We start from the raw sequence: 23750 nt of genomic DNA on the forward strand, positions 1-23750 counted from the left end.
GAACTAGCATTTTGTTTTCCATTTTGATTATTTTTTATTTTATGTTTATCATTTTCTTTCTCTTATTTTATTTAGCATACTTTGTTCTTTTTCTAGCTTATTTTGCTATGTAAGTCATTTATTTTTATTTTCCTTGTCATTTTCCAATAAATACATTTATGAACTTTTAAGGTTGCAATCTAAGTTGCATTTTAGCTGTCTTCCTACAAATACTGATATAAGTTCACTTTATATTAATTCCAAGTATTTTACAATATTCATTGTGGCATTGTTAAGTTTTGAATTATGGAGAAGAGTACTATATTAGTCAATTTTCATGCTGCTGATAAACACATACCTGAGACTGGGCAATCTACAAAAGAAAGAGACTTATTGGACTTATGGTTCCATGTGGCTGGGGAGGCCTCACAATCATGGCGAGAGGTGAAAGGCATGTCTTACATGGCAGCAGACAAGAGAAGAGAGCTTGTACAGGGAAACTCTCATTTTTAAAACCATCAGATCTCATGAGACTCATTCACTATCAGGAGAACAGAGCAGGAAAGACCCACCCCCATAATTCAATCACCTCCCGACATGCTCTTTCCATGACATGTGGGGATTGTGGGAGTCACAATTCACGATGAGATTTGGGTGGGGACACAGCCAAACCATATCAAGTGCTTTCTGCTGACATTTGATTATTTTCAAATATATGAGGATGTTTCTTTATATTATTTCTAACTCAATTGCATTACATTATGAGAGAGTAGCTACATCCTATTTATTCTTTAAAATGTTTGTAATTGATTTTGTTACTTTGGGGTATGCTTAAAAAGAGTGTTTATTCTATACTTGGCAATATATATTTATCATATTACATTTGTCATTGTGTTGTTCAAATCATCTATATCCTCACTAATTTGTCTGCTTGAGCAATTCCTTTTCTGAGAAAATATACTGAAATCTATAACTGTAGATTTGTCAATTTCTCCTTTTTATTTTATGAAATTTAATGCTAGTTGTAAAAGGCTTATTAGTTCATACTTACTATGCTCCTGATTAGATTTTTAACCTATGTAGTGTTTCTTATCCTTTATTTTGTATTTTGCCTTAACTAAAGTTTATTAAAATAAAGATCTTAACACCTTTTACCTATTGAAGCCACTTCTTTAAATTATTCAAATAAGCATTCGTAGTTTTTAATTGTCAATAAGATACAATATTTTTTATTGATCTCTCTGCTGTTTCTTGTATCCTGTATCTTCTGTTGTTATTTTATTCCCCTTTCATATGCATTGGAGTAATCTTTCAAACAGAATAGAAGGTTGAGTTTTTGTATATCTGACACTAATTTTTTTTTACAATTACTTAGACATGAGATTTTAGGAGGGAATTTTATTTTTCTTCAAGACGTGGAAGCCATAATTTGACCATCTTCTTGCATATGCTTTTACTAATGAAGAATCTATTGTTGGTCTAATCCTTGCTCCTTTGTAGATTCCTATCTTTCTGGGTGAGGTTAATAAGAGTTTCTCTTAGCCATGCATGGTCTTGAGTTTCACATCATCTGTCCAGGTTGGGGATTTTTCCTTCCAGGCAACAGCTGAACCCTTTCAGTCTGGATGGGTGATGTTATCCTGGTCAATTTCCAGCCACTGTTCCTTGGATACAACTTTTCTGTCATCCTCTGGGATCTTTTCTTCTGGAATTCTGCTAACTTGTTAGAGTCTCTACATCTTTCCTCCCTAGCTCTGGGCTTCTGCTTCATGCCATTCATTTGTTTGTATTCCTCGGTCATGTTCTCGTGGGCAACTCAGCATTTCCCTCCAGATGGACTTTGAGCAGATCTAGTTTGGAGTCTGTCCTTCCCAATGTTAGGTCTCCAAATTCCTTGCTCTCCTTGTTTTTCATAGACATCTGTTCTTAACTTACATCTGCCTCTCTTCTTATCATTTTGAATTTGCTGTTGTGGGTATGGGGTGGACAAAGTCACTTTACAATTGTCCTGCTGCATCTGTGGCCGTGCGGTGAGTTTCTCCAGCAGCTGAGCTGGTTTCTTCCTTCTCTTGCCCTACCCTGATGCTTTCTCCCAGCCTTGGGGGATGCTCTCCCTCGGTTCAGAGTTTGGCCTCACTCTCACACTGAGGACCCCACACCCACACATTCACCTTCCAGGTGTAGCATATTCTGCTCAGTGCTGTCCTCCAGGCGCCTGGTTTCCATAAGCCCTACATCAGGTCCTGGCTAGTTTGCTTTTCCCAAGTCTCCTTTCTTGCCTGGTTTCACACACTGAGCTCCAGTCCACATTCTGCACCTCAGGCACTGAACTGAACTTCTGGCTGTCTCTGTTTCTGCGTCTAGGGCCCTGACATCCCCTGGGCTCACCCTGCAGCAGCTTTGCTGTGGGTTTATTTTTTTAATGGTGCACAGACGTCCTTCTCTTGGTTCATGAGCCCACAGGGGCCAGTTCTCTACAGGACAGGAGCCTCATCTTGCCGTCAGAGCTGTCTCAGGGGTTCACATGACAGCTCTAGGCTTGTGGATGACCATGTGGATCGTGCACTGAGGCTGTCCACGATCTGGAGAGGTCCACATCTGCTCCAAGGGATCCAGAGGAACACCTTCTGGGGGCCCCTGCAGAGATGCACCCAGCTGTCCATGTCTGGCCTCAGGGAAGACCCAAGCACAGTGTTCCCATCAGACACTTCTTTCTCCCTCACACAGGTTCCAGTTTCCTGATGGGTCCCTGGTACCACAGGCGATGCTGTCAAGTAGCACAGCTAATACTGTACCTGGCTGGCCTCCTGGGGAAGACGCTAGACGTTAACACCAGGTCCCCTTCTGACAGATCAAGCACAGGCTTTTATTAAACCCCCATTTACCATGGGCATGGCTAAGTCTTTTATACTCTTTACAGATATTTTCACTATCATTGAAGTTAGTTAAAAGATTGAATTCACAATGTTATCATGACTGAAGCTACGGAGTTAGGCATAATTTATAAACTTAAAAATCCTTATATTACCCAGTGCTGAAATATAATTTTAAAAACTACCTTAGTTGGCAAAGTACTATACAAGTTTACTAAAAACTAAGTGCTTAAAACTTTTTAAATGTTTAAATTGAGGTCAGCTACACATAAGATTCACCATCGTGGCGATTTTTGTCTGTTTCAGTGGCATTAAGCACATTCTCATTGTTGTGCAACCATCACTGCCGATATCTCCAGAACTTCTTGATCTTCCTAAACTGAAGCTCTGCCCCATTAAACAGCCCTCCTCATTCTCCCTCCCCAGCTGCTGGCAGCCTCCCTCTGACCTATGTATCCGACTCCTCCAGGTGCCGCGTATAAGGCGATCACATTGTCCTTGTCCTATCCGGCCTTCTGTCTATGCATCTGACTCCTCCAAGTACCACGTTAGGGTAATCACACCGTCCTTGTCCTTTTGTGATGGCTTATTTCACTCAGCATAGTGTCCTCAGGGTTCACCCAAGTAGTAGGATGTGTAGAATTTCCTTCCTTTCTATGACAAGGTAACATTCCATTGGGCAGCTATACACAATTGAACATTTTCACTTTATTATTTCTTTTGGAAATCACAACCATTCCATATGCCAAGTATCAATATGCTCTGCCCAAAGAAAAACAAGAAAAATGTGCAACAAGGGGCTTGGCTCATAGTGGACCCTCAATACGCACATCTTAATAAGCCTCTGTTGTCTTTAGATTGAAGAGTTGGATGCAGACTACAGAAGGGACCTCCTTTGGCTGTGACTTTCTTACCTATGCCAAGCCATCAGTTTAAGACTAGCTGAATTTCCAGAGGTCTTTTGACTTGTGTGAAGGAGAGAAATAGCTGCAGGCTCATTCTGTGTTCCTTCACCCATGCGGAGCCCACTTTAGTTCACAAGGACATTCATGCTGGTGTCCTCTGAGCGCCACGGGAGAGTATCTCACATGGGAGCAGAACCTCCATCCAACCGGCTGCCTGATGTGAGCTTTGAATAATGCGGCTGCTATTTCTGCAGAATTCATTCCAGTCATGTGAGTCGATCACAAGAGTACATCTATTTTTCAGCACTGCCTCCTCATTTGGGTTCTTCTGAATGCGGGATATTTTTGCTTTCCTGATGTTTCCATGCAGGGAATGGCTGTAGACGTGCAAGTGTCATTTGAAAGAGGGATTAACCTGCTCGAATTTCTCCTGTAGCAACTAGAAGCTTGGAAGTGCATGGGTCCATTGCTCCTGCCACTAGCCCTGGCTGTCTTCCCCACCCACTTCTCTCCCTTGGAGTGCTCCTGCACACACAGTCAATGGTGTTAGCGGCTACACATGCCAGGCTCTCGCCACACGGAGCAATTCCTCCATTCCCGACCCCTCCCAGAGGCAGAACCTGGGGTAGTCCTGGGCTCTGCCTCCACCTGAGCTGCCCCGGTGCCTGGGGGAACCTGTCTGTCCCATGCACTGAGCGGGCCTGGGGTCAGGGAGTGATAAGAGCTGTGACTAAGTAGAGTTCTGAGCTCTACACACCTGTGTTTACATTAAAAAACTCAATCTCTGCTGGTTAAATTCAAAACTATATTAAACTATTAACTTGCCACCAGGCTTTAGCTGTTGCGATTCATTCATTATTTTAAAAACATAGTATTTCCCCTAAAAGATTTCCACTTGTCTGCATTGTTGTGGCAGTCTGAACATTTTCACCTTTGTTTTGATATCACTATGATGAGCACCAAGTATCTGGATGTGCTCAAGATGTAGCCACAGTGACATGTACCACGCCACATGCACGGGCCCCCTCCCCAGGCTAAGGGGCCCCCTAGACAGGGCTGGCCTAGGGTGAAGTGAGGAGCTTCCTCAGGCCTCACAGCACTTGATTCTGGAACAGCACAGCATCCAACTCTGCCCTGAGCAGCTCTCACATTGGAAGACTGTGGATGAAACACTCCCATGCCCTCAGCCTTTCCCCTGTGAACGGACGGACACATTCCCCCACCCCTAATCCTGGCTGGTCTCAGCATGTTGAGTTCCCTGAGCATTTAACGAGCACCTGCTATGTACCACCCCGAGGTGGGCAGGGAACACACACCAGCCGTGCCCTCTGGTCTTTGCCGATAACCGTGAGTCGGCTTCTCAAGACGCATCCACCCTGTCTGTTCCATCTACACCTTTTTTTTTTTTTTTTAACGTCAAAGAAAGCCTTTTCCAAACACTCTTCTGCCTTCATGGGATCAAGACACAGATTTACATTAAGTCTCTAAAGACAGGAGAGGTTTCCCTGGCAGCACTTGCTCTTAGTGAACCACGCTTACTCATGGCCATCTTCGCTTTTCTCCCTACATATACACAAGCGTGTCATTAAGACTTGAATTGTGTAACTTCGCCTGCAGTGGACGGAAATTTCACAGGTACATAATTAATTGCTGGAATCCACTTCTTCCCTATTTTGAAAACTAGAATGACATTTTTCTATCCTGGTCTTCTGGTATCTTTTCCATATTCCATAACTCCTAAAAAAACACCCTTCAGGAGGGGTTGTGTCTTTCCTGCCTAGCGGCCGTGAGACATTAGGAAACACCCTCGAGACTCAGCCATGTGGTCCGTGAAACAGGGTAGCTGTCCTACACATCTTGTCCGGGTGCCCTGAAATTCCATGGAGTAAGAAACGCAGCCTCGCTCTCGGTGCCTGGCGTGTGATAGATGCTCGGCAAATATCAGCTATTATGATTGCTAACATTTTTACTCGCCACTTTTTCTCTTTTTTTTTTCGAGATGGAGTCTCACTTTGTCACCCAGGCTAGAGTGCAATGGCATGATCTCGGCTCACTGCAACCTTCACCTCCCGGGTTCCAGTGATTCTCCTGCCTCAGAGCCTCTGGAGTAGCTGGGATTACAGGCGTGCACCACCATACCTGGCTAATTTTTGTATTTATAGTAGAGATGCGGATTCACCATATTGGCCAGGCTGGTCTCGAACTCCTGACCTCATGATCCACCCACCTCGGCCTCCCAAAGTCCTGGGATTACAGGCGTGAGCCACTGTGCCTAGCCTTACCATTTTTATTATAGACAAACATACGTACTTGCTTCTTGTTCATCACTAATCTCTATTCTCATCTTTTGCAATCGTTACTCTCTTCAATATATGAAAATATAACTTTCATAATATTCCTAACTTTAATGAAATAACTAAATTCCCCCCACCCCATGGAATACTGGGATATTATAGAAAGGCTGAGTACGTAGCATGAAAGTGATTCTATGTATTTTCAGGTTGTGTTGGCCTATATATTAATTCCGTGTGTCTCGTGCAGGTGTTATTATTCTGGGAGCCTCAGAATGGGATGTTGATTGATGAACTGCAGTCACAACTTCACTCAAACACAGCTGGAAGATTCTAAAGCATGCAAGGCCTATACACAAGCTTTTCAGTCCAAAAAGCACTGGATAGAAAAATCAAAGAAGAGCAAAGGACAGGCTGTGTTCACAGATTACAGCAGCTCTCACACGCACGACATGAAACAGATGTTAGAGCTATTTTCCAGGAAAAATGAGCTCGGCTTCCTGTTTGTGAACCACAAAATTCAAATGTCTGAAAAACATACTTTGAATAAGTTATTTTACCATTTTCTACTAGTCACTTGTTGGAGAGATTGACATTTTCTCCAGTGTATTATTCTGAGTTGGAAAGTGTATAACACAACTTGCATCCTCCTCAGGGGAGCTACAGCCCACGAGAGAGGACCCTGCTCTTTGGGAAGCAACATTTAGTACAGCCTCAAAACATCCGATCAAATGATTAAAATGCAAGAAAGAAAGACCCTTTGCCACACCCACAGCCCAGGCAACGAAGACACCAAACAGGACTGCGCAGACAGGGAAGCACCTCTGAAATGGCACCAACAGGTCCAAATTTGGACGATTATGGGATTTTAATCAAGGTCACTGTGTGCGGGCCAATAACAAGATTACCACTGAGCCAGGGAGCTGAGTTATGTGATAGATTTCGGAAACAGCAGTGGCTCTACTGGTTGGAGTGGAGGGCATTCTGTCAAGAGGGAATGCAGTTGGAAGCATAAACTGGGTCCTGAGCACCTCAAACTTCAGTGTCATGAAATAAACCTATGTAACAAACTTGCCCATGTACCTCTGAATCTAAAATAAAGTTGAAAGAAAAATAATTAGCCCTTAAATCAGAAAGACGCACTAGAGAAAGTCATATGAAGATAATTAAAAGTGAAAGTTTCTTATTCTAAAACCAGTTTAGGGCTGCCTGGAGTCAAGTTAAGTTCACAAATTAAAGATACAGACAGCCCATAGGTTGGCAGAGTAGAGTTGCCTGTTTGTACGCATGTAGCTGTTTGTACACATGTGTATGCATGTGCACCACAGCCAAAGGCTGGACAAGTGTAATATAGGGATTAAAATGCTTGATTCCTCTTCTTCCTTTTTTTTTTTTGAGACGGAGTCTTGCTTTGTTGCCCAGGCTGGAGTGCAGGGGCACGATCTCAGCTCACTGAAACCTCTACCTCCCAGGTTCAACTGATTCCACTGCCTCAGCCTCCCAAGCAGCTGGGATTACAGGTGCCTGCCACCACGCCCAGCTAATTTTTGTAGTTTTAGAAGACATGGGGTTTTGCCATGTTGGCCAGGCTGGTCTCAAACTCCCGACCTCAGGTGATCTGCCCGCCTTGGCCTCCCAAAGTGTTGGGATTACAGGCATGCACCACTGTGCGCCCAGCCAGACACCTGATTATATTTAACAGGAGGTTCCATGCTTGTAAGGCAAGACACGCTGAGGGCAGAGGCCACGTGGACATGCGTGGATGGCAGGAGCCTCAGAGACAGCTGCTGGGCAGCTCCGCTAAGTCCCTCCCCGCCCTGTTCTGCTTCTGCTCTGGTGTGGACCCTGCGCTGGGACCCCCAGCCAGGTCAGTCCCTGCCTGCCACCTTCTGCTTCCGCTCTGGTGTGGACCCTGTGCTGGGACCCCCAGCCTGGTCAGTCCCTCGTGTCCCCATGCCTCTTGCCTCCCACACTTGACGGGCTCTGTGGGTCATGACCTGGCTCACACCCTGGACCTTGCATTTCTGGCTTGGCCTTGGCAGGTCCCCATTGCCTCTCCCTGGCTACAGCCTTCAGCCTTGTTGGCCTCACTTCACCCATCATGCTGACAACTGTGAAACACACCCTCCAATCACATGCTTGGGGCGCCATGCCAACCCCACAAGAGTCCACAGAACACCCCTGCCATGCCAGTTTCTGGCTTTAGCACTTTCTCAGATTCCATCTTTATGAATACAAGTTCCTCTCAACAGACAACTCCTCCCAACCCTGAATATTTCACTTTCTCAACACCCTGTAACTCTGACACTACAGACCTTCAAAGAATGCCTGTCCCCAAAACTAACAGCAGAGGAAAAAGCAGAATTCCTAGACATGTCACTAAGTGTCCACGTGGTGCCCTGAGCTGCATTTTTTGACTATTTGCTTTAAATCACAGCACCCTATTGATGGTGTCTTCAGGGAACAGCTTACGATGACTTTGGAGCTCATTTGGAAAAAAAAAATGATAAACAAGAATTCACCAGTTAATAAGTATGCCATTGACATTGTGCATCTACACGTGCCTCTTCTCAGGCTGTGCCTCACCAAGGCCCACCTGGCAGGTGTGTGTGCACTGATGGAGCTTTGTAAGAACTGCACAATCTATCCCCATCATCCTGTCATTGCACTTGCAGAACAGCTACTTACTGGGAGACTGGGTGGTGCCCTTTGAGTTCAAGACCATTTATCAAAGATAAGAGTGACTCCAACCATTGATTACTGAGATTTTCATTCTCTTTCACATTATTTCTCCATGTAGAGAATGGCCTTCAAACATCTCATGTTTGTGGACTTTAAGGCAATACTTTTTCTGTGACAAAACATTTTTTCATTTCCATTATGACTCTATACTTGCCAGATTTAGTGCAAAGTAATCTACAACTTTTTGAGAATCTAAGTAAAATATGCATAGTGACTTTTGCTTGCCCTTAAATTGGACTTACTTTGAAAGTCTTTTTTATGCTTCTTGAGCATTGAAACTACATTTTCCTTTCTTCAATACGTTGTTCATTTATATTACAATAGTAATTCATTTTCTTCCTCTGTTCTCATAAATATCTATCCATTTATTCATTCTGCTTCCCATCCTTCTACCTTTATGCTTCTCCCTTTATTTACTTTAAAAATACAATAAATAAATAGTTAATAATAAAGGTATTGAAACATACAAAGGTGCTACAGAGAGGAGGGAGACAAGCCATGACTTGGAAGGAGCCACTGTCCAATAAAAAACACAGAGGGGCAAATAAAACACAAGGCTGTGAGTTCCAGAATAGGGATGTTCCAGGGAGACACTAGGAGAACCGAGGAGGGAATGGCACTGTGGTCAGGAAGAGGAAGCCCTCTTCACAGAGGAGGGGACACTTGAGCTGGGTATTGAAGGATTTTTCCCACACTGTGGTCAGGAAGGGCAAGTCTGTTTCACAGAGGAGAGGACACTAGAGCTAGGTATTGAAGGATTTTTCCCAGCAGGAGGGAGGGAAGTCAGAGACAGGGAATAGCATGCGGAAGGCACTGTACTCTCAGAAAATGCACATGGCCCTGGGCACTGGAAACACAGGGCATCTGCTGGGGAGGGCTGTGAATAGGGAGGGTATGTTAGAGCCAGAATGGCCATCACAGCTGGCAATTGCCTTGTGCCTGTAGAGGTCTTGCTAAGTGCCCAAGAACAGCAAGAAAGACTCAATAATTACATGCACTGACTCTGACCTTCACAAAGAGCCTGTGATCTTCACAGTGGGCTCCATTGCTATCACCATTTCTCAGATGAGGACACTGAGGCAGACAGGGGTGAAGGAACTTATCTGAGGGCTCACAGCTGGAAAGGCTGGGGCTTACCGAGGATGCACAAGGCCAACCTGAGAAACCACACCTTTATTCTGCAGGTCGAGTAGCAGCAGTGGGATACTTCAGCACTGAATTCGTGAGATCAGATGCATGCATTTGGCAGTGTAACAAATCATATGGAAGTGGGTGAGACTTCCAGAACCTTCTGGAACCTCCACATCTGTAAGACAGATGGAGGAGAAAGAGCCCGGGAGACAGGGAGGCTGAGGGAGAGAATAGAGCCTCAGAAGGCCAGGGAGGAGAAGGCCTGAAGGACAAGCAGGCCGCAGAGTCTCGGGCCCAGAGTGGGAGGCTGACAGGGGACCTCCCCTTCAGCATAAAAGTCCCAGTGCTGCGGGCTCTGCAGAAGGCAGTGGGAGCCATAGCACGGGGGCTAAAAAGGCAGCACAGGTAAGGAAGAAGGAGATGCAGCAAGCCCAGCCCATGCTTGAGAGGCCTGGAGGCAGGAACGGAGAAAGGGCAGTGACTCCAGGGGAAGTGAGTGCCCATGGCAGGACATCCCTAGCAGAGGGCACCTGCCCATGACGTCTGCGTCTTCCAGAGCCCTTGCTGTTGCCTTTAGCTTTTCAGAGCATGCGTCTGAACGTGGAGGATACTGGCATGGCAGCATCCACCCCCACACTCTGTGTCCCACTTGCAAAGGCCTGGATGAGTGTGCCGCAGGACGGCACATGAGGGCAGAGCTGATTAGGGAAAATTCACCCTTAGTGAGAGAGACTTCATGCATAGCTTTCCATAAATTCAAGTTCTGGAAAGTTCACGGAAATAATTTTAGAAGCCCTTAAATGAAGCAGACACGCAGCTTAGTGAGCCTGTGAAATGCTTATTCTTGGCATTGTTTGAAGTTTAGCAGATGGTTCAGAGCAGGAGGGAAATGAGTGGATAAACCGGGCCAGGAGGAGCACGAAGCCCTCAAGTCTACCACCTGCAGGTTTCGCATTTCGGTTACCTTGTTTAATCTGCCCAAGGCTCCACCGGCACGGTTTAGGACTCTATCTTCCTGCCAATGTCGCCAGGCTAGGGAGGCGGAGGCAAGCAGGCTGGAGTTACAACGCTGGCACAAGTGGGGCCAAAGGCCAGCTAGGACCGCCTGGCTCAGGGGTCAAGTCCTTCGTGCTTTTATGCTATTTTATATGGAAACTCATATGCATCAACATTATAATTTCCTGCCTTCAAAACCATATAACGTTTTCGGTGTTTTGATTATTCCTAACTCTGTTTTGCTTTATTATAGTATATAATGTAGCTATTCATTGCACATTGTTAAAAGACATAATATATATAAATATAAACACTCATTTTCAGACCAAATTATTGCAATGAACAATTTCTCTGTAGTTAAGCAGAACAATTAACATTTAATTAGGAGATGTTGGGTTTCCAGAACAAGAGACCACAACTGAATACCTGCAGGGAACATCTGGCGTATGCAGGTAGCTTTCCACGGTGACACTTTGGTCAGCTTTTATACAGTGAAACCCAACAAATAAAGCCAGGGAAATATTAGTTTACCTGGCAAGTCAAACTAATGTACAACACTATGCAATTATAACAAAATAACGATTACAATCTCTTAAATAGAGATGTAAAGATGTTTACGTGATCACCAGGAACTCAGCCTTCCTTCCTGGATAAGACAACTCAAGACAAGGAAGTTTAAAAAAAAAAAAAAAAAAAAAAATGGCTCCAGAGTGAGGCAGGGAGGTTCCCACAGGGCAAACTGACCATAATCTGGGAAAATCCCTGAACAAGAAAACCAGGTTCCAAATCAGCATCTCTGCATCTCTTGACCTGGATGTGGGGTTTGACGCAGGCCCATGGGGTGTCCCTGAGGCCGTGTGTGAAACACACTCGGGTGCTGCTGCCTCTTCACATTTACAAGCTCCCCCAGGAGTTTTAAGCCATAATTTCACTGTATTTCTTTCTGAGAAGGGAGCTGACTTGATGCTTTTGCTTTAACTCGACCTGTGCGGAAATGCAGTAGCCTGCAGACAGATCCCTGCAGGAAGCCTTCCTCCAGCGATCCCATGAAACTGTGGGACATGACAGTAAGTTATTGCTACAGAAATATGTGAACTGAGGAAAGAGAATAAAAAGGAGGCACTCAGTGAGTATTTCAAAAGGGTCAGAGCGGTGTCTGCTCTGCTGTGAGCTCCTCACCATGAGGCTGCCTGGGCCACGGTGCCGCAGGCCTGAAGCCATGCCCGCGAATGTTATCTTCCGCATCACTATTACTGGTATCCTCATTGCCAGTGCCTCACAGTGCAAAGATTCTGCTCTGAAGCAGCGAGATTCCACCCACTCCCAGACGGTCTGGGCCCTGATCGAAGCTTGCGGTCTCCTCAACAGATCGAGGCCATGTTCTGAAACCTCCCCGTCCCCTTGGGCACTTGGTATCAGAGTCTGGCATTCCTGGGGAGGACACCGCTTGGCTTGTGGACCTGACACCGTTTCTCAGTTAGCCAAGGGTCTACACACCTGCAGCACATATTAGTCGGGGTTCTCCGGAGGAATGGAACCAATAGGACACACAGACACATAACAGGGGGTTTATTTTCGGAACTGGGTCATGTGATTATGGAGGCTGAGAAGGACCACATCTGGAGACCCACGGGGTCAGCTGTGATTCAGTCTAAGCCCGAAGGCCCCGGCACTGAGCGGCTGCCGGTGAAAGGCTCAGAGCCCGAAGGCCCTGGGGCTCCAGTGGAGGGCAGGAGAAGATGAAGGTCCCAGCTCAAGGAGAGAGGAGGTCCTGCCTTCCTCTTTCTGTTCTATTTGAGCCCTCATGGACTGGGGGATGCCCGCCTGCACTGGGGTGGGGTCTGCTTTACTCATTCCCCGATTCAAACGCTGGTGCTTCCAGAAACATCACCACACACACATCTGGATAATGTCTTCCCAGGTCCGTGGGCATCCCCTATCCCAGTCTAGCTGACGCAGAAGATTAACCATCACACAGTGACAGGCCGGGAAGCGAGGAGGGTTCTGAGCACGTTTGTCACACCCAGGTCTCTTCTTGAACTTGTGTCTGGAGAATTTCTGAAATCAGTCTTTACCGAGCCCGTTTCTTCCAGTTGGTTCTCAGCTGGTCTAGACAATTCTGTGCTCGGGACCAGGACTGCCAAGGGGAGCTGGGCACCTGCTTTGGTGAGGAAGGGGTTGGGCAGTGGTCCAAGCGCAGCCGGGCGCCTGCTATGGTGAGGAAGGGACTGGGCAGTGGTCCAAGGGGAGCCAGGCGCCTGCTATTGTAAGGAAGGCATTGGGCAGTGGTCCACATTCTGAAACTGAGGCAATGCTGCTGTCTTTTTCACAGGTGGATTCATCTTTCAGGGAATTAACTGATGCTTCCCCAACAGACATCAATTAAATGTCCACTGTCTCCAACACGACAGACCCCGTGGCCCAGGCGGGTGGGCAGACAGGCATCACGGACCACCACTGCCCGGCTTTCCTCTCAGGGCCCCGTGCACCTTCATGTTAAATGACAGTCAAGTCTTCTCATTAACACAGTGAAAGTGACAGACGAAGGGCCTCTCTGTGGTAGAGCTGCTACGAGTTCCCAAAACCTGGCTTTCCCGGGTTCTGCTTTCACCAGAAAACCCCTTGCACTGTCCTGTGAAAGCCTGAAACAAGGACTTGCTAGAAGGCCTCAAACATCCAAGATGCGTTTTCAAAGAAGTTATGCGTGAATCCATGTTGCCTGCTCCAGAAAACAGGCTTAGAAACTCAAGTTGCTGAACAGTCAACACCGTGTGTGTCTGTGCCTGACAACGCTGGAGACGCAGTGGAGAGCAGCCTAATCATCCAAAGCCCAGAGAAGGTCCTTCTGCAGGGCCACGGGGGCTTCAGGGCTTGACACGGTGCCCCAGATGCTCGTGGAGATTACGCGAGGCCCCAGGTGAACTAAGAGGTTGTGGGGAACTTGGAGCTGGGGCCTGGAACTGACTTCTCCCCTGATAAGAACACAGACGCATCCCCGAGGGAAGCAGAAACCCTCAGACACTCTGGAGAGTGAGGAAACAGAACAAGATCATCAGGAGGAGGGGAAACTGAAATGGCATCAAGGAAAGTGGAACATGAGTTGGACAGTGAGACAGATGGAAAGAGCACAGGGATTCCTGTGTTCTTCAACTCCAGGAATAAAATGTTAGCTGCAGATGCTGGAAAGAAAGTGAGGCAGAGACCGGGCTTGCCTTCATCTCAGTGAAGACCAGCTGTTCTCAGGGGACGATTCAATCCCCTGGGGGGCATTTGGCAATATCTGGAGGCATTTTTGGTTGTCCTGACTGGCATCCAGTGCTGAGTCCAGCGATGCTGTTAAACATGCTGTGCTGTGCAGGACAGCCCACCCCAACCCCCAACAGGGAACCGTTGGAAGCCCTGAGGTGGACTGGAAGCTGTGCAGTGCTCAGTAAGCAGTCAGTACACGACTCTGGAGGACGTGGAGGTGGCGCTCACTAAGTACTCAGTACATGACTCTGGAGGACAAGGAGGTTCTGAAAACCTCAAACGCCTTCCTGAGGCCTCGGATTCACATTTAGAGCAAAACTGTTCTGTCTGCATTTGGGGGGAATAGTTGTAAAAAAAAGAGTCACATCTAACAAAGATGCACGCCCCATTCCAACACACATACATTCACTTTGCCAAAGTCAAATCACAGATGTCCAGGAGTTCTAAGCTGCAATTATCCAGAAGAAAGAACACAGTCCACGAGCATTGCTACTGTGCAATCACCTGGCACAGGCCTGGCACCTTTACTGAAATGCAGAAGTGCTGACCCAGGCCTTGCCCAGTCCCCAGAGACGCAGGGAGGCCCGGCCGTGCATGAGCAGGCCCGTGTGACTCCCCATGGGTTTCCACACCATGGAGGGTCACAATTAAAATTCAAAGTTAATACAAAAATAAGCAGAGTCTATTTTAGGCCTTTTTGGACAAGGTCTATTTGCTTTCACTTAGTTGCATTCTCACGCTCGGCAATGAGGCACAGCAGGACAATGGCACTTAGAAAGACCACGCGGCATCCGAGTCAGCGGACTGGGTTCGCCTCCCATTAGCAAGTCAGGCCGACGCGGGCCACAAGTTTTCCCCGAGTGCCGCGAGTTGATGGGAAGAAAGGGAAGCCCTTCTCCTGGGAGTGCAGGTAACAGGTAATCCTGCACCTCGACTCTGGATCCGGACGTCGCCTTGACCTGGGATCCGGACGGTGCCTCGACCCGGGATCTGGACTCATGGAGGAATGACTCATACTCGCATCCACTTCAAGGCCGCCCTGTCCATAATCTGGGTGTTCCAATGGCACCGGAGCCTGGAACTCAGGGGTCTTGCTCTCTAGGCCCACCCCAGCCTCCGAAAAATTAGAGATGTAGATAAGGTGATTCAAACAGTTCTTCATCTCTCAGTCCTACGACCTGGTTTTCTGAAACATCCTACAGCATCGCAACAACGGGTTACTTTCTCACAGACACCCACGGCTCCTTCATGGCCCTGCGGTTGTCCAAGGTGGACGCACAGGCGTGCAGGAGGGGAGGACACACACTCGGGTCTTGGAGATGTGGCAACACGTGTGCTGCTTCCACTTAATGAAATGACCTCTTCTAAGGATAAACTGGCTTAAGAAAGGGTGTTTTCTTCAATCTAGGACAAAAAAATTATTTGCACCAAAGTGAGCTCCTTAAAAACTGGAGTAAAATCAAGAACAGAAAACACATCGCCAGACCCTCTGCCCTCTAAACCTTTTATGAACCCGTCTCCTCTTCTAGAGCAGTCCCCTGCCCAGCCCCTTCCTGGACTGTGGAGGGGGCCAGCTCTGCGAGGCATCCATGGTGGAACATGTGCTGGTAGTGCTCCAAACGATAAAAACACCAATCTTACTCTCATTACGCTGGGCTAAACCCCAGCTATTATCATTTTTCATCATCCCACACGTTGCTTGGCACTGAGTCACCCCTTCCTGATATCCCACTGGCAGCCACAGCCTGGTGTCTCTGGATGAGCTGCGTGTCTCTGCACAGATCTGATCTGGCCTCTGAATGAGGCATCCAGACACATGGGTACTGCCAGGACGTTCTGCATGGTACCCCAAAACCCCTACCTCAGGCCGTTTGTTTTCTTGCTGCAAATCCTTGAATGCCCCATTGCCTGATTTGGAAGCTCGTAATGTCTATCCTTGGATTCAACATCCTGGACAATGTCCCCATGGACACTTCTGTGTTAATCCTTCCAATTCCTATCTAGCCAACCAGGCGCCTCATTATCCCCAGACATTTCTGTCTCCAAAGCTGCTTCCTACTCTTGGAACATCTTCTTTCTTCTAACTTAGTCCAACTCATTTTCAAGGTCCCGTTGTATTCACCCAAGGCACCAGTTCCGGATGACCCCACATTGGGGGTGCAGCTGCTGTCCCTTCGTCCCGCCAGCACAGACCCTGGGTCCTTCAGATTTCAGTGCTGCCATGCTGGCTGTGTTTAACTTGGCTTCCGAGGTTGCTGCCTGCCTTGCCATTTTCTGAGGACGGTGATGCTGCCTTGTAATTCTTCACGACTCTTGCACAGCACTGTGTATTTGCACTTGCTATGGGCTTGCTCTGTGGACAAGAGACTTGAAAAATGATTTTGTAACAGACGGTAGAGCTGAAATCCACCTGCAGTATTCTCAGGCAGAGCCGTCCGCCGAATGAAAAGATCCTCGCTCACCACCACCACCCAACGAGAGACTCAGATCAGAGCCCGGCGGCTCAACAGAGGCGAGAGGTGGATGGGACTGCAGTTAGAGGGCAGAAGTCCAGTCCGCACACAGGCAAGGAAGCGGCACACAGAGCCCAGATGCCCGCATGCATACAGGAGCACAGAGCTCGACGGATTGTAATTTTCTAATTGCAGTACAGGACACAGAGGTCCCAGAATGGGCAGGAAGGGTTTGTAGGTGGGCCTCGCACTAATCCTGATGTTCTGAGTTCATGGCCACCTGTTTCATTTTATGCATACAAAAAACTTACTCCAGCAAAAGGAATAAAACGAAAAACAGTATTATTTTAATAAATGGAGTTCTAAAAGGTCATACATAAGAGTTTGTAAAGATACAAGCACACCACAGCACTGTGTGGGTGACAGACACGTTCCCACGCCTTCTGGAGAAGCCCAGGTGAGAGGCTTCCATCTGGTTTTCACTGACAGGATTACTATGGCACAGATCATTCCGGAGTCGATTGGTTTACATCTGGAGAGCTCACAGACTACTTCAATTTAGTTATTGATTTTTGGAAGAGCTTCTCCTCTAAGCCTGATACTCCACCAGGGCCCTGTGATCTCCATCAATGGATGAAATGTCAGCCTGTTCAGTTTTTCCTGCCTGGAAGCATTTCCAGGCAACATCCATGCAGACACACTTCGTGGATGCAGATGAGAGCCTGCGGTTGCTCCTGTTCACGTGTGAGGAAGAGCTGTCCGGCCGGGGCTGGGTGCTCCACGGCCCCTCTCTGTGGGAGGCCTGCCAGCTGTTTTTCAGCAATCACCGTTGTCTTCTGATTTTCATGAAACAGCAGATCTGGGTCTGGGGGCGGATCTGGGTCTGCGTTGGATCCTCGCAGGGAAGGCTCGCTCTGCGTCTCCACCCAGGGTTGTACCTGTAGGTCCCCAGCTGCTCCACGGCCACCTAAGAGGAGGTCTGGAAAACAGCTGTCCTTGGAGGACGTTCTCACGGACAGGCACTGCTTGTCTCTCTGCTGCATCCATTCTGCACAATCTGAGGTCTGGAAGCATTTCATCATCAGCTTTTCCTATCCAAGCTGCTGAGCCTTGGGGGATACAAATCAAAGAACTGTGCAGATTGGTTCTGCTAAAAACCTGTGGTCTGCACCGAGCGGCCTCGTCCACACTTCCTTCAGCTCTGAGTGCCCTTAGCGGGGCCCCTCATCGACACCTCCTCCAGCTCTCAGTGCCCTTAGCGGGGCCCCTCCTCGACACCTCCTCCAGCTCTCAGTGCCCTTAGCGGGGCCCCGCGTCAACTCCCGTGTTATCATTCCAAGCTTCGCCGCTTTCTCTGACCTCTCCTCTCTGCAGATCCTTTGGCTTCCCTGGGATGCTGCAGCCACCCTCCCCACTGACTGGGAGGAAGCCGTGTCCCCTTCCCGTCCCCCTCCTCCTGAGTCCCGCTCCTCCCATTATGGCATTTCCCATAAAGAGGTCCACGTGCCTCCCACCATGAAGAGGCCCTGCACTTCCACACCCTTAGTCTGTGGAGCCAGAGCCCTCCCCAACCACAGCCTCTGCTCTCACAGCCCTGACACCTGAACCAGCGCCTCTCCACCCACGGCCTCTGCCTCTCACAGCCCTGATGCTATGAGACGCTGATACTAGCCCCAGCCTGCACGCACCGGCGGCATCCACCTCTGGCCAGTGAGTCCCCAGCAGCTCTGTGCCTACCGTGTTTGCTCATGCGCTGGGGACCTCCATGTCTTAATCGCTAACCCACCCATAACCATAACTGCGGGGCTCCAGGCCCCCAGGTGAACCCGCTGAGAGGACATCATGGCTTCCAGTGCCATCAAATCCACAGTCTAACTGACATCACTGGCCTCCTGGACAATTTTTTGCCTTTTCCTGGTTCCGATTGTGGCACAGGTGAGGCCCTCCACCTGGTTCCTGAGAAAAAGCTGGTTGCCATTCCTACGTGAACCTTCCTCTCACCCTTCAGCCCTACCAGTCACCAACCACCTCAACCCAAAACCCAGGACCCAACTTAGTGCCTATTTCTTCCCCACTTCGAAGTCAATCAGGCACCTGATCTTTTTGTGTGGGGTAGAACATACACAAAATTGACCATTCTATGCATGTCCAGTGGTGCAGTTCAGTGGCATCAGATACACTCACTGCTGTGCCGTGCAACCACGACCACCGTCCATCTCCAGAACCTCTTCCCCTCAGCCCCTGTGCACCGGACCGCCAATCTTAATGCTGTGACATGTGTCCCCAGGTAGCCAAAGCCAGCCTTCTCTGCAGTCCCATGGCCACTGTCCAATTCAGGGTTTCTACTCTCTGTAAACTTATTCCATTCTTTTATTTTAAATTCCAAATTTCATCTTCATATTAGTTTTTCATGTATATGCTTTTACAAAAATCTGATAATACTACAAGACTCATGAAGAAAATCAGCAGACCTGCCTCAGTCTCTCCACCCTCTGCATGAAGAACTCTTCCCACAGCCAAGCCCTCACCTCCTACAGCTGTTTTCTTCAATACCATCCTCCTTACTGACAATGATCAGGACGGCTCTGCTGTTTTGCTGTATGACACCTGAGCTTTTCCACCACACCCACAATACATGCCGGTATCTAGTTCCCCTCTTCGCTGGCTTACCAATATGACGTTCAAATTAATATTTAGTATTAAAATTATTTTTAGGTAAATATTATTCGATGTGAATCTGCATAATGAGCTATTATTATCTATCTTCATACAACATTTTACCTTCCCTGGAGTTATTACTTTTTAATGTGCATCATTTATATCATTAATACAGTTCAAAATTCTCTCAACACAGTCATAGCATTTTTTTCCATCAATATGGTAAAACCCATTCAAAAATCAATCCTTTTTTTCTTCGGATCCCACCCTCTTGCCGCGTTCTATGCCTGTGTGGCCTGGGCTTTCCTGCCCATCCTGAGCATCTCCTCAGCTGCTCACCTGGCTGAATCCCTAGTTCCTGGATCCCCACACCTTCCTCTGTCCAGGTTTCTTCTCTCGTTTCTGGGTCAGCACATCCTCCGAATCTTCGTGAGAGAGGGAAGGGGAAGCGCAGAGACTCTGTGTGGCTGGCCCTCTTACTCCACTGTCCCATCTGGCCAGTGGTGTGCCTGTGTCTGGGGCTCTGGAGCAGCCACCACTTCTCCAGGATTCTAGAGGGAATTCTGCAGGTTCTCCCAGCTGTCCCTGCGGCTCTGGAGAAGATGGAAGCCATCTGGTTTCTCGATCTGTCTTTTCTCCCTGAAAGCTCACAGGCTCCCCTGGCTATGCCAGTGTATGGGAGTTTTCCAGTAGTGTCGGCCTATGTTGTGTTCACTGTTCCGGGGAGTTCATGCACCTGCCATCTATAATCTCACCAGCTTTGGGTCTGGTGATTTTTCTAGAACTGGTGATTCTTCTAGAAATTCCTTTTCCTGGATAATTTCCCCACTCTGCTTTCTCTATGCTCTTTTGAGAACTTTGTCATCATATGTGGGAGTTTCTGCAAAGTCACTGTGAGCATCTCATCTTTTTACTCTTATTTTCCATTATTTTGTCATTTTCCTGTTTTCTGGGAGATTGATGTTTTCAATTTTATTTTCAAAATCCCATGTAGATTAAAGCATATTTTAGCAACAAGAGATTTAATTCCTAGGAGCTCTTGCCTGGGAATTGCTCGAATCTTCAGATCTCATTGATTCCAGTGTTAGGACTGTGGGTGCTGCTGCCTAGGTTCCCGTGGCTCCTGGAGAGGGGTAACTGTGCACCAAGTTCTCAGGGGCCAGGCATAGGCCGGGGCATAGGCCGAGGCAGAGACTCTGCAGTCACAATTCCTGCTCTTTCCAGGAAAGAAATTAAATTCTGAAAATGGCATCCAAGGCCACTTCATCCCTTAACTTTTATGAATCCTTTGGTCACAGTAACTTTCACTTTAAAAAATACAGACCTGGCAGGGTAACTTAATGAATTCTGACCTAGTTCTTCTATTAATTGATACCTACATAAGCGTATATTGCTTCCCAATGTCTGAATGAGCCAGTGAATAACGAAAACCCCTTTATTTTTCGGGTCACATATTTTATCACTAAGTACAGACTCCAAAACCCCAAACATGCATGTGTGGGTCTCCTTCATGCATATAACACATCAGAGAAGAGAATGGGAGTGAAATGACCTTCCTGTCAGAGTCCACCGCCAAAGACATCTGCCGCTCTCTCACCCATGAAGAGTAAAGAGATTCATTAGTTTACTCTGCTGGAAAGTGCTCGCTGGGAACTGCTGGTGGTCAGCTGACCAGGAGTTTAATTCATGCTTCTTGTTACTGTCAAGTTAATATAGGCTCTGACATGGCCATTCTAATACTGAAAAGTTTTCACTGACCTTACAGAGAAGAGCCTCAGCACCCCCGGCCAGGTGGATGGCACCTGTCCCAGCCCCAGCCAGTAAGGGGAACCACAGAATTGGCATCTGGTCATTAATCAAGCAGCCTCTGAGCTTCCCCAAAAATACAACACAGGCAGGAAGGCTAAAGCTCCTCAGACCGGTAACGTCACCAACTGTGTGTGTCCCTAAGGCTAAAGCCCCTCAGACTGGTAACGTCGCCAACTGTGTGTGTCCCTAAGGCCAAAGCCCCTCAGACTGGTAACGTCACCAACTCCGTGTGTCCCTAAGGCTAAAGCCCCTCAGACTGGTAACGTCACCAACTCCGTGTGTCCCTAAACCATCTCCTTCCTTGAGCGAAGGCCAGTCAGCCTCCACATCTGTGTTCTGGTGTGTACAAGGCAGAGCTAACACATCCCGTACCATGTGACAGAATCTCTGTATAAAAGTCTGAGATTATTAACGCATTTCTCATACAGGGTTGCTGCCCTTTATGTTTTTAGCATCTGGCTCGAAGTGGTGGCAGCAGTACTTTTCCAGCACCTTCTCCATACATGAGAATTTGAAATACTGTAACATATTCTCCAAACCTCAGAACTTGATGACTTTCCAGAAAGTATGTAATTACTTTTTTTAAAATAAAAATCCCTCATTTTTCTAGTTACAAAATTAATGAATGTACCTGACAAACTTAATTATTAATTTGCCAAAACAGATAAAGGGGATGATCCCTGCAATCTCACAACATAGATATGGTATGCTCATGTGGTGATGACTATCCAACTGAGAATACTTACGTCCAAAGATCCTTAGATTTGCGTTCCACAAAAATAAGATGACACTGCATATGCTAACTGTATCAGCCTGATTAATTAACATAGTAAGTATAATTTCTCATTGATAAGGGTCTCTCTCAACACACACACACACACGCACACACACACACACACAATTTGTATACATACATCCCTTCCATAATTTTAATTGGCTACAGGACTTTTTTTGGGGGGATATACTAAAGTTTATTTAACCAGTCCTCTTTGATGAAGCATTCAACATGGCTTCTGATTTCTTGCTATAATCAATGTAAACTATACATATTTCTTTTGTTTTTTTTCCCCTTTGAGACAGGGTCTCACTGGGTTGCCTAGGCTGGAGTGCAGTGGCATGATCATGGCTCACTGCAGCTTCCATCTCCCAGGCTTACACAATCTTCCCACCTCAGCCTGCAAAGTAGCTGGGACTACAGGCACACGCCACTGCACTGCTAATTTTTTAAAAGTTTATTTTTTGTAGAGATGGGGTCTCACAGTGTTGCCCAAGTTCGTCTCGAACTCCTGGGCTCAAGCAATTCTCCTGCCCCTGCCTCCCAAAGCGCTGCGATTACAGCTGTGAGCCACTGCGCCTGACCGATGATACATATTTCTGCACATATATTCATGGACACTTGACCCTTGAACAACATTGGTTGCAACTGATGGAGTCCACTCACATATGGATCTTCTTCCTCCTGTGCCACCCTGAGACTGTAGGAACAACCCCTCTTCTCCTGAACCCACTCAACGTGAAGACGGGGATGAAGGCCTCTGTGGTGGTCCATTTCCATTTAATAAACAGTACATGTATTTTATAATCTTCATAACATTTTCTCCAGCTTACTTTACTGTATGAATACAGCATGTAATACATGTAACAAACACAATGTGTGTCAGTGACTGTATTATTGCTTAGGCTTCTGGTTAACAGGAGGCTATCAGTAGTAAAGTTTGGGGGAGTCAAAAGTTATATGCGGATTTTTGACTGCATGAGGGGGTTGGTACAGCTAACCCCTGCTTTTTTTTTACAAGGGTCAACTGTGTATTTATTTGATTTTTTCCAAGCTTGCATATATATAATTTAAAAAACACTGTGTAGACTTTACCGTTCTTGGTGCTGGCGTTCACACAAGAAATGTACATTTTATATTTCCTTAACATAAATGCATAGACATGGAATTCCTATCTGAATGTCTACGCTCACTTTGAAAATGTGACACACACACACACACACACACACACACACTAGAATAACCCTCAGATTTACTAAGGAAGAAAATCCCCGCACTCACAGCCATGCGATGGAGCTGGAGGACATGATGCTGAGTGAAACAGGCCAGGCACAGAAAGGCAAACACTGCGTGGCCTCACTTATTTGTGGAACTAGAAAAAACCAGATTCCTAGAAGCACAGAGTAGAAGAGTGGGCACCAGGGCCCAGGGAAAGCGGAACGGGGAGATGCTGATCAAAGGATATAAATTCAAATCACAGGATGGGCAAGGTCCGGGGCTGCACCGTCCAGCATGGATGGGGATGGGTGTGTTAATTTACCCAGTTGTGGTCATCACTGCACAAAGTATACAGACATCAAATCATCATATTGTACTCCTCGAGTACAGAAGAGTTACGCTCAGTTCAAATTGCCAAACTGGCCCACGGAAATGTTCAATGTGTAAGCAGGAACCATAATGCCCCATTTTTTCCTATCTTTGCTAACATTGGCTAGTATTAATCTTTGCCAATCTGACAGCCAACAATGGAATCTTGTTTTCATGGACACACACAAAATTGGTGGTGAGCTTAAATGTCCTTCACGGTCTCTGCTTGTTTCTGGGCATCCTGGGGAAGCACCTTTTCTGGTCGCTTGTCCAGCCACGTTCACGTATGAAGCCTCTTCCGT

The 23750-nt window shown here is 47.1% G+C and overlaps 1 protein-coding gene across 5 annotated transcripts in view; it reads right to left on the reverse strand.

The window, feature by feature from the left end:
- The window catches only part of DLGAP2 (DLG associated protein 2), a 926579-nt gene that overhangs the window by 261784 nt on the left and 641045 nt on the right, over positions 1 to 23750 (reverse strand). The window lies entirely within an intron of this gene.

Source organism: Symphalangus syndactylus, chromosome 1 (genome assembly GCF_028878055.3).
Source record: "Symphalangus syndactylus isolate Jambi chromosome 1, NHGRI_mSymSyn1-v2.1_pri, whole genome shotgun sequence".
In the NCBI taxonomy this organism is placed as follows: domain Eukaryota; kingdom Metazoa; phylum Chordata; class Mammalia; order Primates; family Hylobatidae; genus Symphalangus; species Symphalangus syndactylus.